Genomic DNA, 14,141 nt, shown 5'->3' with positions numbered 1-14,141 from the left:
GGGGACAAGATACGAGCTTCCATACATCTTGTCTTTGGAACTGATTTAACTCTTCATGCACTGCATTCACCCAAAAGGGATCGCTAAGAGCTTCATTAATGTTTCTTGGTTCTACTTGCAGTAGATAACAACCAAAATTACAAATATTCTGAAGTTGTCCTCTCGTCTTAGCTGTAGAATCTATTCCTCCAATAATACTGTTAGTATCATGATTTCTTTGAAACCAGAGATGTCGCGGAAGGGCACGTTCTTGTTCAACAGGAACATTCTGACTAGGGCTTTTCTCCTCATCACTAGAAACATCAGGATCAGTAAATGTTGGAATAACTTCTACTGATTCTGGGAATTCTTTGATTTTCTCAATTGTCTCAGTTGGAGGCAATTCAGCAGGAGAGTCATCATGACGAAAATTACTTAGATCATCAGTGATAACATTTGCAGATTCCATCATGACTTGGGTTCTGATATTAAAAACTTGGAAACCACGACCATCAGATGCATAGCCAAGAAAAATACCTTCATCGCTTTTTAAATCAAATTTCCCTTTCTGTTCACGGTCCTTTAGAATGTAGCACTTACTTTCGAACACTCTGAGATAGTGTAAGTTGGGTTTCTTAACGTATCACAACTCATAGGGTGTGTTTAAGGTCTTTGACCGTAAGTAAACATGATTGATCAAGTAGCAAGTTGTAAAAACATCCTCTCCCCAAAACCTTAACCCTTGCCATTTCCCGAATGTTCCCATTCTTCCTTTATGCAACTCCATTAGCTTGTGGAGTAATGGGTGGAGAGTATTGTTGAATAATCCCCAGAGAATCACAATATTCAAACACTTTGGTGTCCTTGAATTTCGTGCCACGATCGCTTCTAATTTTCTTTAGTTTGCGACCCTGTTCATTCTGGATCCTATTAACAATAATCTTTAATTCGCTGAGGGTTTCATTCTTGTGAGCCAAAAAAGCCACCCAAGTGAATCTGGTGTAATCATCTACCATAACCAAAGCATACTTCTTTCCAACCACAATATGTTGCTGAATTGGGCCGAAGAGATCCATATGAATTAAATCAAGTGGAGCTTTAGTGAGAATATCTCGAGATGATTTATGTGGAACTTTCGTTTGTTTATCCTTTTGACATGCACCACATACACCTTCAATCTTAGCATTGATTTTGGGAATACCTCTAACAAGTTCTTTGTTAATGATCTTAGTTAGAAGTCGATAATTGATGTGACCAAAACGCTCATGCCAAAGATGTGTAGATTCCACCTTAGTCAAATTGCAACAGTTACTGAACTGAGTATCCAAAAGATAACAGTTATTTTTGCCACGTGATCCTTGAAAAATCACTTTTCCAGATTTTTCTACAATGTTACATCCATTATGGCCTTTAAGACAACCTTATGGCCTTTGTCACAGATTTGACTAACAGAAAGAAGATTAGCAGTCATACCTTTAACGTATACTACATCATGGATTTCAGGAACGCCAGGTAATTTGATCGTCCCCTTCTTGCTTATATAGCAGCAGCTCCCATCACCAAATGTTACTGGACCACCATCAAAGTCGCTTGTGTTGACAAACCACGAGAGATCTCCAGTCATATGCCTGTTACATCCACTATCAAGAAACCATTGAAAGGGTGATGTTGATTTCAGAGTAAAAGCTCTCATACTAGCACTACTAACCATATTAGGATTTCTTGTTAGTATTGAATGTCTTTTAAGAGCACAAAAGTTGTACAACATTCTTGTGAAGATTACGTGCAACATTTAATCTTTTCTTAAAAGGCAAACATACATGTTGAAAATGATCATGAGAATCACAAAACAAGCATGTACCAACATCTTTATTTTTGTTCGAAGAAGTCTGAGCACCTCCAGTTTTCACAAAGCCTAAACCTTGCTTATCACCTGACATACGACAATTCTTCAAATCCATTGAAGATGACTTTACAGATTTCAAATCCTTAAATTTTGAAATTTCTGCAAGAAGATCAGAGTAAATCCGGATTTGTTCATCCAACTTCTTTTGGAGATGACCTACCTCTTCAGAACGTTCTCGAAGCTCAGATTTTTTATATAAATCTCGCAATGAAGTCCATTAATTTTCCTTATCAATCGATGTTTTTCTAGACAAAGATCATTGATGAATTTTTTTAAATTAGGATTCTCAACCATATCGATGGTTTATAGAACATGCTCGAAGTTGTGTTTATCCATTTCTGGTGAAGCGTTTTTAGAGACAAAATCGTTCATACTCAGATCGCTACAAACACAAACTTATTAGGTCTTTAAACGTGTTTTCCTACTCTGATACCAATTGAAAAAGCGGGGATCTAACAACCACACCCAATATTTCGTTCGGCAATCTGAATAGACAAACTCCAATATACTTTCAAGCGAATCAACTAGACAGTCAGACTCAATCTAGAGAAAAGTATATCAAAGAGTTTTATATCTCAATTTCTCAATTCAATCTACAATCAGCAAATAGGAATTTGCGGGCCCGATTGAATAAGAGAAATAACTTGAACGGTACCAAAGACCAATGTTCAAGTGTCAATCAATTTATATCAACAACCAAAGGTTGGGTTATCTAATTGATTGATCCTAACGCACAACCTGTGATATTTCTATTATATAACAAAATATAATGCAGAAAATAAATGACACAGACACCAGAATTTTATTAACGAGGAAAACCGCGAATGCAGAAAAACACCTGGACCTAGTCCAGCTTTGAACACCACACTGTATTAAGCCGCTACATACACTAGCCTACTACCAATGAACTTCGGACTGGAATGTAGTTGAACCCTAATCAATATCACACTGATTCAAGGTACAGTTGCGCTCATTGCGTCTCTGAACCCCAACAGGATTCTACGCACTTGATTCCTTTAGCTGATCTCATCCACAACCAAGAGTTGCTACGACCCAAAGTCGAAGACTTATAAACAAATATGTCTCACACAGAAAAGTCTATTGGAATAGATAAATCTTTCTCCCATAGAAATACCTACGAGTTTGGTTCCGTCTTTTGATAAATCAAGGTGCACAGGAACCAATTGATAAACCGGACTTATATTCCCAAAGAACAGCCTAGTATTATCAATAACCACACAATCACGATAGATAAAGTAAGATCAGAACATGCAACTACGGAGAAAATAGTTGGGGTCTGGCTTCACAATCCCAATGAATTCTTTAAGTCGTTAATTTACAAGGTTTCGTGAAAAACCTAAGGTTAAAGGAGAATCGACACTAGCCACAACTAGTATCACACAAGAAGTATGAGGATTAGGTTTTCCAGTTCTAGAGTTCTCCCTTATATAGTTTTCAAATCAGGGTTTGCAATCTAAGTTACCTTGGTAACAAAGCATTCAATATTCACCGTTAGATGAAAACCTGATTAGATTCAAGCTAATATCTTTCAACTGTTAGATCGAACTTAGCTTGTTATACACAAATGAAATGTACCCTCATTTAGGTTTCAGTAACTGTACCTAAACGTGTACACCATGTTGAATCAACAGTAGTTAACCGAGGTTAGCTACATGAACACTCTCATATGAACCTTATTCATCTTAACCACAACTAATTCAAATGACTCAAATGAAACTAGTTATAGATTTTTTCAATTGCTATATTCTCATAGAAGTATACAAGAACACAATTGAAGCAAAATCGGTTTGATTCACTTGAATCAACTCTTGAACATTATAGCCACGGTTTGTAAAGAATGCATTCCTTAATATATAAATATATAAATGTACCAAGTTTAAACAATATATTTACTTTGAACGAAGTGTACAAAAATACTTGGATTATGAAGTTTTGATGTTTGAAGTGGAAAAATTGAAAAAGTATGCTACTCTGGATGAAGAGGAGATCACTGGCCTCCGGGAGGCCACTAAAACACCCAGCGTTACATAGAGAAAGATTAGAAGGGAAGCAGAGACTGTCAAGTTATGTATTAAGTCTCTCCAACTGCCTGCAACAATGTACAGAAATGTTTGGTATCCATACTCTTCTACTCCTTTCCTTAGTTAAACATACATTAAATTGATGCTTACACATAATTGTTTGATATCTCTTTGAAGATCATGCAATAGTCACTGGAATAGTTATTGTGGGAGTTCCATCCATAACCTTGGTTTGCATTTCATAAAAAGTTGGTCAAACAAATGGATCAAAAACATATAACTTACAGAATTTTGCCGGAGAAACCATTTACATGAATTTTTTCGCTAAGTAAATGAGAATAACAACAACTAAACGGAATGCGAATAGGAGGACCATAATCGTTTATAATCATTACCAACATTAGCCAAATCCACGGTTGAAGAACAATATTGAAAAAATTGTAAGGAAGAAAAATTTCACCTTTGAGACTCCACCAACTTAAGGAAGACCACCATATCTCTTTCTTAAATTTTCAACTTAATCAGCATAAAATGGGATTGATGATTACCTGAACATACTGTTCATTATTACAATAAACTTTAGCATCATCATGAAACTTAATCAACATATTTCTTTCTTCTATTCCGTTGTGGCATTGGTGGATTCCTCACTTTCACTCTCACCTGCAAAATTCACATCAACAAACCAACCTCAGTCTCGGCTAATGATGTCCAATATGATGCCACAAACCCTCTCCTTCTACCTCTCTATATGGGTTATGGATTTTGCGAGACGATTTGTGGTAAAACTTAAGGTAAAGAGAGAAAGAAGTGTCAAACCCTCTACTACGTCCATTCAACAATGAAGAAGGCGAAAGAATTATTGAGCAGGAAAATATGCAGAGAGTTAAGTTTTTTTTGTTTCCATGAAACTGACTAATTACGGTTTCCACAGTTAGTGGGATAAGATTCGTATCTAACCGCTAAAGATTTGTACGCATGGCATAATTTTGAACAAATTTTAAGCGACAACTCTCCACGTATTGAAACTGCAAAAACGTAACCACCATGATTTGATTAGGTCGTGACATGTTTTGGTGTTAAAACTTTTTGCCATACCTGAAACTTTTTGACCCATTTTCCGCCAAAAGATCCGATACCCCATATCAAAAAAGAACGACAGGATTTGTATCAAGGACAACTGACGGTGGATGGCCAAAAAGACCACTTTGTTTTAGTTTATTGATTAGTTCATGAGCAAGCCGATTTTAGAACTTTAACCACTCAAGTATGCATACGGGTACGCATACCTAAGTAGCCGGTCTGAGTTTGGGTTCACCAGTATGCGAACGGGTACACATACCTTAATACACTTCCAAAACCTAGCAGAAATTCCCGGACCTATACCTTACGCAAGTACGCGTACCGGTATGTGTACTTGGTACCCGGAATTCCACAACTACAAGTACGCATACGGGGTATGCATACTATAGTTCCGGTCACGGATCACGTACATGCAAGAATGCATACTATGTTCATAATCCAATAGTTCTAAACTCTATTTCAATCATTAAAACTTTCTTAGAGGATGACAATAGCCGTTTTCACACACTATTAGCATCAAAGCAATTTTCAAGTTATTGAAATAATCATAACGAAACATTCCAAGTCTACACCAAATTATTGTATCACACAAACCATGTAAGATGTTACTCGAAAATTTTCACATGATCATCTTTTGAATTTCGTCGAGAATATAAGATGAACTTGGTTGAAGCGAAATCTTACCAACACATATTTCGAGAAATATGTAAGCGAGTTAACCACAACTCGAAATCTCAAATGTGCATAATCGAATACTATATATCAATACGACTTTTGTCTCAATATAGGAGATAGAGTAGAAATATACTTTCCAGGTGATATATGAGTTTTAGTCTCCACATACCTTTTGTTGATGAAGTTCCACAAGCTCTCCTTAGTAGTTCTTTTTCTTAAATTGATGAACGTCGTGAAGCCTAATGCTCAACTATACAATCTATCCTAGTCCGAGACATCACTATAAGTATACTAGAAATCAAGACTTATAATTTTGATCACTAACATTGACAAACAAGCTTGAGATAGCAACGCTTGCGAGTTCGACCGAGCGGTGCTTTCACATGGAGGCACATGATCAGACTCTTGGGTGAACTTTTCATCCCAGGAGATCTGCCTCTGGGGTGAAAAATACTCCTTCACTCAGTCTCCCACATGTTGCAAAAATCATTCATTCACTCAGTCTCTCACTCGATTTGGTAGAGAATGAGTTTTTTTTTTTTTTTTTTCAAAATATAAAATACTCATTCCATAGCCCTTGCTCTAATCAAGTTAATCTTTGGATTCCCATCCCATATAATCGGATTAAGAAGCTTCCAATAAATTCCTTATTATACGTATAAGACGTGAGTTATAACCCCAAAGGTGTCATTATCCATACACAAAAACTCCAACCAAACAAATTATGCACAAAAACCCCATTTGATTTAATCTATCTACAATACCCTTATGAGTTGTATTATGACCAACAAACCTAAAAAGAAAAACGTTCCCTCTTACACTTTGGTTTAACCACCACAAATCAGCAGGTCTTCTCCACCACAAGCCAGTACCACCACCACCAGGAACAACACAACCACCAAGTAGCAACACTACCATCCAACGCTAACATAACCACCAACTTGCAGCACCACCAACCACCACCAGCAACGAGTACCACCAATCACCACCACTAGCAAACAGAATAAACACCAACTACCACTAGCACCACCACCGACGAGCACCGCCACCAACCACCACCACTACCAACGAACTATCAACCACCAGGTCCATCACCATTACCAACGAACTACCACCACCAATACTATCACCACCCAGTAACCAGCCCCACTCACCATCACAAACCAGCACTACCACCAACTTGCAACACCACCACCAATACACCAACAATATTGGTTGCAACAATAAAAATTAGGTATAAAAATGATGAAACCAAATTTGATTTCAACATAAAATTTGTAAATTTGATGAAACCGGATTTTTCTGACATTTCACCAGCACAAAAATTGGTCTCAAAGTTGTTTAGTTTTGTAAAATTTGATGAAACCAAATTTGGTTTCATCATTTTTTCTGACATTTCACCAACACAAAACCCTAGTTTTGAAGCAATGATGATGTATCATTTTTATGATGATGATTTGTGACGATGATGATATGGAGGTGTTGGTGATGTTTGTAGAGGATAAAATGAGGAGGAGAAGGTGTTGTTAGTGGCGGATCTGGACAAATAGTTATGTTTGGAACCAATTTTGTTGGTGGTTTACTTACTATTTTTTTGATAAAACCAAATTTGGTTTCATCATTTTTTTGTCATTTCACCAACACAAACGTTGATTTAGACGATGTACCATCATTTGGTGATGATACATGTCAGAAGGAAGGGTTGGTGGTGGTTTCAAAGGATTGAAAGAGGAGGTGGATGTGTTGTTGGTGATGGATCTGGGAGTTGTGGTGGTGGTTGTAGAGGATATAAGAAGAAGAGGGAGGTGTTGTTGATTGAATATCTGGAGGTGCTGGTGGTGGTTGTAATGGATAGAATGAGGAGGTAGAGGTGTTGTTGATGGCGGATCCAAATATGGCAACAGGTTCGGTGGTGGTGTAGGAGAAAGAAAAGAAGATGTTGGTTGGAAAAGAGGAGGCGGAGGTGTTAGTGGTGGCATATCGGGGTATGGTAGTGGTTTTGATAGTGGCGTAGGATTAGGATGAGTTGTTGGTGTAGTGTGTGTGTGGGGTGGGGGATAAGAAAGATGCGTTAGAAGTATAAGAAGAAAGATAAGAAAGGATAGACATGACTTTTAAGAAATTACTGAAAACTAAATGTAAGCACTACAAATGAAAATGGGGGTTTTGTACCATTTTATGTTCAAATGGTTTTTATTTATAACAAATAATATGGCTAGATTTTTTGTACCTCAATCTTGGTCACCTTGGTGTTTTACTCCATGTTATGTTGTACGTAAGGAAAAAAGGGATATGAAATACAAAACTAGTAGTAAAACACCAAGGTGACCAAATTTGGAGTACAAAAACTCCGTTCAAATGTGGGATCCATTAAAACTCCATATTAAACAAAATTGATATAAAAAACCTAAATTTTAAAAATAGATACAAAAATCCCAAACAAAATTGGTTTCATCAAATTCTATGATGAAGTCAAATTTGGTTTCAACTTATTTTTGCCTATTTTCTATCATGAAATCAAAGATTTTAATGATGAAACAATAAGATTATGATGAAACCAAATTTTGGTGGTATTGTTTCTGGTTAGTGGTGGCGTCAATTGGTGGTGGTGCTTTTTATGGTGATGGTAGTGCTAGTATTTGCTGGTGGATATGGTGTTGGTTGCTAGTAGTGGTAGTTAGTGGTGGCAATGATGGTTATGAAGTTGATGGTGATGGGTGGTGTTGGTTGGTGGAGATGGTGGTGTCGGTATATATTGATGGTGGATACGGTGGTGGTGGTTGGTGATGGTAGTGGTGGCGGCGATGATAGTGTTGATGGTTGGTGATGATAGGATGGTGGCAGTGGTATTGTTTGTCATGTTAACGTTGATTGGTAGATGTTACTGGTTGGTGGTGGATAGTGACACTTTTGGAGTTTTTGTGTTACTTTTGTTATTTGGGGTTTTTATGTTACTTTTGTTTTGATGGGTTTTTTGTGGATGGATAGGGACACTTTTGGGTTATAACTCACGACCCGAATGAAATAAGCATAGCAAATACGTCAGACGCGCATAATTTAGGTATAACATTCCAAAACAACTTCTGGAAGTAAAAAAAAAAAGAAATCGTGAAACAAAATTGTTTTTGTTATAGATTTTGGCTTATATATCCAAACACGCTATTACACAATCGTTTTTCGATCCAAAGGAACTCATAATCCTAATGCCACTCACCAACTAAGCTTGCCGACGGAAATTAAAGGCTACCCACCATCCGTTCGTAACATTATATATAAATACAAACTGTACCCTAATATATACTAGGGTATCACCCAGGTCTTCGGCCTGGGCTCAACCTCTCGTGCGCCTTCGGTGCGTGGGACTTTATGATTTGGCCCGGCTATCAGCATGTCTGATCATTCTGGCTCGCGACGTCAAAATCCTTTCGTCTGGTGGATTATTTTATAGATAATGTACATCCATAAAAATAAAGCTACTATCCTTGAATTGTTTCCTTCTAAAAAAGACGCATGTTCCTTCCAAATACCTTGGCCTTCATTAAATAATTGAAGAACAATAGAGGTGCACAATGACGTTAATTAAATGTACGAAATACATGGATTACTTATAAATTGTTGTGGATGGTTTCAAAGTGGGCAAGGTCTGTATCATCTGGACTGGAATGAACTTTATTCAAGTATAGTTTGTACCCGCATTTTAAAATAGTTTCATTTTCACATTGCATTATAACTGGAAGGTAAATAAACTTAGGTTCTGCATTGAGTACTTGGCTCTGGGCGTCAAGTTTGGTTTCACGTCATTCTTATCATGCAAGACCAATACCATCCATTCTGGCCAACAAATTTTTTATAGATAGCCTTGCTATATTGCTAATGAGGAACTTATAGTCTGTCAAAGAGTTACTTGTTTCCAAAAATAAAAAGTTAAACAAACTATAAGACAGAAAAAGGAAAATCGAAATGGAAATCATAAATGACGGTAAACAGATACTCGAATTAAGTCAGTTTAGTACTGCAAACACATACTCGAATTAAGTTAGTTTAGTACTGCATGCTTTGCAAAGATAGAGAGATAAGCAGTAGAGATCAAAAAAAGTCCTCATCGAGATTGAAGAGAACGAACAAAAGTGAAGAAAAAAGAGAGACATAAATTTCCATTCAGGCGACAACAACTATAAATAACTACAGGAAGAGGTTGCAGAATTAACCAAATATAAAGTCCCACCACTTATATGGTGGGAAAAAACCACGAAGGTTCAAATGTTACAAACTTTTTAAGCAAATTACCAATTTCCATGTTTGGTACCATTACATTCCGGACAATGGTAAATGACAGTTAATGCAATCAAGCGAAATTAAATGAGGAAATAAATAACCAATTTGACACCAGAATTAAAAAGGATACTAAACAAACATCCTTTGAGAACATTTGAGAACTACTAAATTAAGGCATTGAATTTAAAATTTAACTATGAATAAATTGCATCTAATTTATTAACAAAATAGAGAAATTTCATGACACGACTCTCACCTACACAATAAGTGAGGAAAAACAAAAGCGCATAAATATAACTGCAATTGTTATCTCTAAATATCGCATAGACCGATGATGGATTTGTGAATGTGACAGCCGATGAGTTCTCTAGAATGTGTGCGCCTACCAACATGCAGTGATATTGCAGCAATATTGACACCCTGTAGCATCTTCAAAAAATAAGAGAAACAATATTGATCAACCAACATACAGATAGAAAGACACCAAAGCCAAAAATATACATAAACACAAAGAAAATATAACCACTTAGTGTTGTTACTTTCTTTGTAATTGATACTATTTCCTCCCTCCAATTTTCTTTGATGGATTACAACGAAACAATTGCCGCCATTGGTGTTTTAAGAGAATGATCCGAAGAGGGACACCAATGAATCCATTGCACATGGTAAGATCAAATTAGTAGTGATTGAAAAAAAAAAGCAACATCAAAATAAAGAAGAAGAAGTTACCAAGTTTAAACAATATATTTACTTTGAACGAAGTGTACAAAAATACTTGGATTATGAAGTTTTGATGTTTGAAGTGGAAAAATTGAAAAAGTATGCTACTCTGGATGAAGAGGAGATCACTGGCCTTCGGGAGGCCACTAAAACACCCAGCGTTACATAGAGAAAGATTAGAAGGGAAGCAGAGACTGTCAAGTTATGTATTAAGTCTCTCCAACTGCCTGCAACAATGTACAGAAATGTTTGGTATCCATACTCTTCTACTCCTTTCCTTAGTTAAACATACATTAAATTGATGCTTACACATAACTGTTTGATATCTCTTTGAAGATCATGCAATAGTCACTGGAATAGTTATTGTGGGAGTTCCATCCATAACCTTGGTCTGCATTTCATAAAAAGTTGGTCAAAAAAATGGATCAAAAACATATAACTTACATAATTTTGCCGGAGAAACCATTTACATGAATATTTTCGCTAAATAAATGAGAATAACAACAACTAAACGGAATGCGAACAGGAGGACCATAATCGTTTATAATCATTACCAACATTAGCTAAATCCACGGTTGAAGAACAATATTGAAAAAATTATAAGGAAGAAAAATCTCACCTTTGAGACTCCACCAACTTAAGGAAGACCACCATATCTCTTTCTTAATTTTTCAACTTAATCAGCATAAAATGGGATTGATGATTACCTGAACATACTGTTCATTATTACAATAAACTTTAGCATCATCATGGAACTTAATCAGCATATTTCTTTCTTCTATTCCGTTGTGGCATTGGTGGATTCCTCACTTTCACTCTCACCTGCAAAATTCACATCAACAAACCAACCTCAGTCTCGGCTAATGATGTCCAAGATGATGCCACAAACCCTCTCCTTCTACCTCTCTATATGGGTTATGGATTTTGCGAGACGATTTGTGGTAAAACTTAAGGTAAAGAGAGAAAGAATCCACAAACCCTCTACTACGGCCATTCAACAATGAAGAAGGCGAAAGAATTATTGAGCAGGAAAATATGCAGAGAGTTAAGTTTTTTTTGTTTCCATGAAACTGACTAATTACGGTTTCCACAGTTAGTGGGATAAGATTCGTATCTAACCGCTAAAGATTTGTACGCATGGCATAATTTTGAACAAATTTTAAGCGACAACTCTCCACGTATTGAAACTGCAAAAACAGAACCACCATGATTTGATTAGGTCGTGACACGTTTTGGTGTTAAAACTTTTTTCCAGACCTGAAACTTTTTGACCCATTTTCCACCAAAAGATCCAATACCCCATATCAAAAACGAACGACAGGATTTGTCTCAAGGACAACTGACAGTGGATGGCCAAAAAGACCACTTTGTTTTAGTTTATTGATTAGTTCATGAGCAAGACGATTTTAGAACTTTAACCACTCAAGTATGCATACGGGTACGCATACGTAAATAGCCGGTCTGAGTTTGGGTTCACCAGTATGCGAACGGGTATACATACCTTAATACACTTCCAAAACCTAGCAGAAATTCCCGGACCTATACCTTACGCAAGTACGCGTACCGGTATGTGTACTTGGTACCCGGGATTCCACAACTACAAGTACGCATACGGGGTATGCATACTATAGTTCTAAATTCCCGGTCATGGATCACGTACATGCAAGAATGCATACTATGTTCATAATCCAATAGTTCTAAACTCTATTTCAATCATTAAAACTTTCTTAGATGATGACAATAGCCGTTTTCACACACTATTAGCATCAAAGCAATTTTCAAGTTATTGAAATAATCATAACGAAACATTCCAAGTCTACACCAAATGATTGTATCACACAAACCATGTAAGAAGTTACTCGAAAATTTTCACATGATCATCTTTTGACTTTCGTCAAGAATATAAGATGAACTTGGTTGAAGCGAAATCTTACCAACACATATTTCGAGAAATATGTAAGCGAGTTAACCTCAGCTCGAAATCTCAAATGTGCATAATCGAATACTATATAGCAATACGACTTTTGTCTCAATATAGGAGATAGAGTAGAAATATACTTTCCAAGTGATATATGAGTTTTAGTCTCCACATACCTTTTGTTGATGAAGTTCCACAAGCTCTCCTTAGTAGTTCTTTTTCTTAAATTGATGAACGTAGTGAAGTCTAATGCTCAACTATACAATCTATCCTAGTCCGAGACATCACTATAAGTATAGTAGAAATCAAGACTTATAGTTTTGATCACTAACATTGACAAACAAGCTTGAGATAGCAACGCTTGCGAGTTCGACCGAGCGGTGCTTTCACATGGAGGCACATGATCAGACTCTTGGGGTGAACTTTTCATCCCAGGAGATCTGCCTCTGGGGTGAAAAATACTCCTTCACTCAGTCTCCCACATGCTGCAAAAATCATTCATTCACTCAGTCTCTCACTCGATTTGGTAGAGAATGAGTTTTTTTTTTTTTTGGTTTCAAAATATAAAATACTCATTCCATAGCCCTTGCTCTAATCAAGTTAATCTTTGGATTCCCATCCCATATAATCGGATTAAGAAGCTTCCAATAAATTCCTTATTATGCGTATAGGACGTGAGTTATAACCCCAAAGGTGTCATTATCTATACACAAAAACTCCAACCAAACAAATTATGCACACCATATCTCTTTCTTAATTTTTCAACTTAATCAGCATAAAATAGGATTGATGATTACCTGAACATACTGTTCATTATTACAATAAACTTTAGCATCATCATGGAACTTAATCAGCATATTTCTTTCTTTTATTCCGTTGTGGCATTGGTGGATTCCTCACTTTCACTCTCACCTGCAAAATTCACATCAACAAACCAACCTCAGTCTCGACTAATGATGTCCAAGATGATGCCACAAACCCTCTCCTTCTACCTCTCTATATGGGTTATGGATTTTGCGAGACGATTTGTGGTAAAACTTAAGGTAAAGAGAGAAAGAATCCACAAACCCTCTACAACGGCCATTCAACAATGAAGAAGGCGAAAGAATTATTGAGCAGGAAAATATGTAGAGTGTTAAGTTTTTTTTGTTTCCATGAAACTGACTAATTACGGTTTCCACAGTTAGTGGGATAGGATTCGTATCTAACCGCTAAAGATTTGTACGCATGGCATAATTTTGAACAAATTTTAAGCGACAGCTCTCCACGTATTGAAACTGCAACAACGGAACCACCAAGATTTGATTAGGTCGTGACACGTTTTGGTGTTAAAACTGTTTGCCAGACCTGAAACTTTTTGACCCATTTTCCGCCAAAAGATCCGATACCCCATATCAAAAACGAATGACAGGATTTGTCTCAAGGACAACTGACGGTGGATGGCCAAAAAGACCACTTTGTTTTAGTTTATTGATATAGCACGTGATTTTAGTCCGTCTTTTCTCTTTTTTGTGGTTAATACCCCTTGTGGTGGGGTGGGTGG

This window comes from Papaver somniferum, unplaced genomic scaffold (genome assembly GCF_003573695.1).
Source record: "Papaver somniferum cultivar HN1 unplaced genomic scaffold, ASM357369v1 unplaced-scaffold_132, whole genome shotgun sequence".
NCBI classification, from domain to species: Eukaryota; Viridiplantae; Streptophyta; class Magnoliopsida; order Ranunculales; family Papaveraceae; genus Papaver; species Papaver somniferum.
This window is presented reverse-complemented; position numbering follows the sequence as displayed.